Below are 5,222 nucleotides of genomic sequence, written 5' to 3'. Positions count from 1 at the left end.
GAATTTACACTAATTAAATTTTAACTTAATTTTAGGAAATGACTTAATCGAATGAATTAGTAAATGATAATAAATAAATCAAAACCAAATTTCAAATAATCTAACATTAAGCTTAAAGTTATACATTTATTAATAGGAATAAACTGATATTCCTAGGTTTTTTAAGAGAGTGCCATTCACTGTATTCAAAAACATTCAGATACTTTGAAAATCTGCGAGACATTGGATATCAGAGCTTATTAAAGGTCAGGCTTTCTCAGGCCACACTTAAGAAAAAGTCTTTAAAGCAGCATTTTAGATAATTTAACTGCTTTAGAAAACAGTTCCAGAAAATGAAGCTCCAAATCTTGGTTTTCTGTACTATACAGTTAAAAGAGCTAGTAATTTAAAAAATGTATTTGGAGCATCTGATGATTATCAGAAGGAAAATCCACTGTCCAGCTAGAGATAGAGCTAAGTAGTTCATAAACTCTTTTGTTCATACTTAACTGCAGTCTTGTCTCTATTTTTATGTCCTTACACTTTATATACTAACTTATAAAACAATTAGTAGCAGTTTTCAAAATTATTGCATTCTTAAATATGGTTGTCTAAAAATGAGCAGAATATAGATCTTTAAGAGGAGCAAGGAAAATAGACATTACCAATATCTGTTACCAATAGTTATTACTGATACCCTTAGTCTCGTTGGCCATGGCCACTGAATTTGACTCTGAAAAAACATGTTATATCAAAGTTATATGGATCAAAAGGCGATTAAGGTAATAATCAGCTCTTTGCTCACCTACATGACAGATGTTTGATAAGTAATTTTTTATATTCACCTCCCAAAGTTCCATTCTCTTCATGTTATAGCAAATTCCAGCTGTGATAAGATTAGACAATTTACTAGAATTTTCAAAGGGGGAAAATTCAGATTGATTCCTTCCCATATGATTAACTTGATTTCAAGATGAGCTTGTAAAAGTCTGCATTTATAGACAAAAGAATTAAACAAGGTTTTGTCTGTTTATTTTTAAATCTCAGCTGGTTTATGGGAGAACAGGCCAAGCTAAGACAATGCATTCCCCGTCTCAGCTCTATTGGCTCAGCACAATGGACAGGCCTAGAGCGGTTCTCGTTTTTGACATTCTGCAAGAATGAAACCCTTGCAGGATGCCAAAAACGGGAACGGCCCTAGGCCCATCCATCCACAGTCCCGAGATGCTGTGATTGAAAGTGACATGTGGAATCAGTTGGAGGAAAATAAACTAAGTCAGGAGAAAATGACGCGAGTAACAAACTAAGATAGAGAGGAGACGATTTAAAAAAAAGAAAATAGCTTTGAGGAAGTATTTTGAGATACGGCAGACAGAAATTTCAAAGCCAGAGACGCAGAATCTGCTCACATAGAACATACACTCTGGAATAGTACGTATCTATCTATCTAGTCACTATCTATATTTGCATGAAATTACTTTAAATACTGATCTGTAACCCAAAATATATTGTAATATGTCTCCTTGATAAAATCCTTTTTTTCTTTAATGAACTTTACTAAAGACTTTACTGAGGTTGGCAGTATAATATTTTTACTGTCATAAACGAACTGACTCAAATTTAGAGTAAGATAAGTAGAAATTTTGTTGGCAAAAACGATAACCTTTGAGGGTATGAACCAGACAGCTAAAGAGATCTTATTTAAAATTATGCCAGAGCAAACTAAAAAATGTTTAGAGTTAAAAGAGGCATCAAGTCTTTAGAGTTAAATAAGAATGGTTTGAAAAGGTCTATCTTAAAATGTGTAGACGTGAAATATATGCAGAAAGGTAATCTTTAAATCTTTATTCCATTCAGCAGTCACAATTTCAGTTTTTACTATTACATCAGAATGATCAAAAAGCTCACCGATTTGTTTGTGCTTTTGTTTTCAAACAAGCACACTAGTTAATGTGTACACACACTCTGAACTATCACCGTCCTGGAGCGATAGGTTAACAACAGGCCATACCTGCGGCTCGTCTCATGGAGAGGAGCCCGCGCCTCAGAGAAGGGCCAAGGTTTTGAGGGGAGATGAGGCACAAGGTAGGATGTATGTGGTTCTTAGATGAGGACAGCGGGTGAGGATGGAAATTAGAATGTGTTGTCTTCTGCCTTTGATGGCAGCTCAACTCTGCTGCCCCTCTACCAACAACAAGGCCTCCTCCCAGTGAAAATACAAGCGACGATGTGAAAAGCGATCACTCTCAACGTTTCAGGTGACAGAAAGGGAAAGGGTGGTTATTGGTGCTCGGCTGGGAAGACCTGGTCCTTTATGACTCAGTCGAAGGCCCTAGATCCATAATCCCACACAGATCCTCTGACTCGCTCTCCTCATCTGACGAGTGGATATAACGGTACCTACGTCGCTGCATTGTTGCGAAAATTAAGTAAGATAACCCATTTAAAGGGCCTAGAAAAATGCAGGACACACATACTACTTGACGTATAAACGTTGCTGTTCTGAACATCGTCTCCCTGACTCCCTGGACAAAGTATAATTGATTTCCAAAGATGAGAGAAGTTCTCAATCACAAATCCATTAAACCTGAAGGCCAATATACACATAAACACGGGGTTTACTAATTCTCCGATGCTCTCGTCCCTGGAATTGTCAGTTGTCAAAGATGCTGCTGTTCCACAACGGAGACGATAAAGACGGTCACATCGCTCTGGCCACTCCAGCCCTGTGAGTGTGTGTTGCTGACCAACGTGGACACAAACACTGATTTTATGTTCTTCGCTAAATATTTCCTCAAAAAGGTGGGGTTAGAATTCTGGTGTCTTGGTCACAAATGGCGTCCCACTGAGCCCACTAGCAATACACTGAACATGGACACTTTATAGTGCTTAGAGCATTTGAGGTTTAGGGGCTCTTTGAACAGTGCCTAGCTTACAGTAAATCTTATAAAAAGCAGTGTCATCATCATCATCATCATTTTTTTAAGGACTTACACCTGTCCGGTCTCTCTAGCCATCACAGTAGAGTTCATGGTTTATTCCTTTTGATCTCTAGTATGTTGAATGCTGCTTGGCCTCAGAAGTGCTTACTTATGAATGAATAACTGAATACATAAATGAACGAAAGAATAAATGAGTAATCAAATAATTAAGAGCATGTAAATCAGTAAACAGATTTGCTGACCATGTTCTATTCTATTGTGGCCATCTGGTCATTCCTCTAATCTCTTGCCAAGCTGTTGTCAAGTTTGATTTGTGACTTTGGTAAAATATATGCCAGCTTCTACAAGCTTTATTAATCTCTTTCTTCTTGCCAACTTGTGTTTGGATAATATAATGCTGAGGTGGGATAAAGTTGTTTTCCTGTGAACCAGAAGAGAAGACTAGTTTGAGCTAGAAGAACGTGAATTTAAATAAGGGAAGATTACCTTCAAAAAAATGTGTGTGGGTGTAAAACTCTGCCACAACATAGCTACTGACATTCCTGAGATTTTGATTCAGGGATTCTCAGCTTTCTTGAGTCTGTTCACCTTATTCATATGTCCAGAACTTCATTTCTTAGCCATAGAAACTGGGGAACCGAGCAGTGATCCACACTATGCAAATTCATGAGAAGTTGACGTACAAACCAGAATGCCAATATTTTCATTGTACACCAGAGGAAGCGGTTATAAAGATCGCTTTGCTAATGTATTCTTCCCTTGAAGGGGAACTTTACATGGTGGCGAATTATAATTGAAAAGTTGCTTAATGATCAAAACTAAGAAAAGTGAGATGATCTTAATATACCTATGATCAGCAAAGGAGGGTGTGGTCTGTCCTCCCCACTGTAAAGCTATAGCTTGCGATGTTCTCTTTAGAACAACCCCTTCCCGGGCAGTGTGAGAAGGCCAAGGTCAACATCCTGATGCAGTCTTAAAGAGTGCTGGGAGGAAGAAATTAGATGATGAGATGAGACATGTATGATATATTGCCAGGTAATAAGAACTCTATATTGATAATCTTCAAATTAGAACAACAGTACCTGCCATGTAGAGCCTAAACTTCCATGTTCATTATGTTTCATGACTGATCTCCTTGAGGACACCTTTTACTCACCCAAATCTTACCCTGGTGTATTTCTTATGAGTTGGAAAACCTCCTAAGCACCAAACAAAGGACAATTCAAAATACCTGTGTTAGAAGAGCTTCTATATACCTGTGTTAGAAGGGCTCCTGATACCCCTCAGAGAGGCATTTTCAATACTGTTTTGTTTTCTATGTTTAATAATGTTGATCATAATATAGAATATACTTATGACATTTTGATCATTAGGCAATTCTAACGATTGCAATGATAATTCATTTGATGAGGATGACAGTCACAGAAAAGTTTTAAAATGTGATATTTCAAATTATATACCTATTTTTTTTCTTTTTTTATTTTTTACGCCTACAGCACCTGGTCTTCCTAGGTGGTCTCCCATCCAAGTATGAACCAGGCCCAGTCCTGCTTAGCTTCCGAGATCAGACGGGATCGGGCACATTCAGGATGGCATGGCTGTAGACTATATACCTATTGTTTATTGCAAAAAAATATAATAAGATTTTTCAGGCATAAAATACATTATGTTGGGATAAATATTTTGGGGGAATTACAATGAAAATATGGTCTTAAGAGGTTAAAAAACATAAAAATTCTGACTTTTAAGAGCTTATTCTTTTTTTAATAAATAATGGTGAAATACATATTGCAATGAGGTTTTTTTTCCCCCACACTGCACTCATTTTAAAGAGTAATGTCACACTTTTACACCATAAATCACTTCTTTTGCAACAGCAGCAACTGAAACTTATGATCGAAGATTTCAGATGTTAACTTTAAAATGACGAAGGAAACAGACAGGTTTCCAAATTCTTTTGAGAGATATACAAGAAAAAAAAAAATTGAAGAGCACTGGAGTAATTTGGTCACTTGTTTTCCATTAAAACATTTTCTATTAAATATGCCAATATCTCTGCCTAAGTCACAGCTGTAGGGAAGCTAATAGGTAGGTGGGCTATCTGTATTCTAGTGGTTGTTTTAACACCTTGTGGCCTCCGTATTCACATTGATATGTTTTGCTTCGATAAGGTTTTATCGTCATAGTTTGGTTTTGCGGATCACTGACCCCACCCATTTTCAGGTTGCCGTTTCAGAATTCTATTCCCAGAGCACTGGCTCTCTCCATGTCCCTGTGTTACCCTGTTGATTGTCCAGTGTC

At 37.1% G+C, this 5,222-nt stretch overlaps 1 protein-coding gene and 1 non-coding gene across 5 annotated transcripts in view; both read right to left on the bottom strand.

Moving 5' to 3' along the window:
* PLXDC2 (plexin domain containing 2) overlaps window positions 1–5,222 on the bottom strand; it is a 387,427-nt gene that overhangs the window by 312,144 nt on the left and 70,061 nt on the right. The window lies entirely within an intron of this gene.
* On the bottom strand, window positions 4,409–4,527 carry LOC111742536. Its single transcript, XR_002781368.1, has one exon. It is a non-coding gene; the product is annotated as a 5S ribosomal RNA (ribosomal RNA).

This window comes from Pteropus vampyrus, unplaced genomic scaffold (assembly GCF_000151845.1).
Source record: "Pteropus vampyrus isolate Shadow unplaced genomic scaffold, Pvam_2.0 Scaffold96, whole genome shotgun sequence".
NCBI classification, from domain to species: Eukaryota; Metazoa; Chordata; class Mammalia; order Chiroptera; family Pteropodidae; genus Pteropus; species Pteropus vampyrus.
Note: the sequence above shows the minus strand (reverse complement) of the source record. Positions and strands in the feature narration are given on the sequence as shown.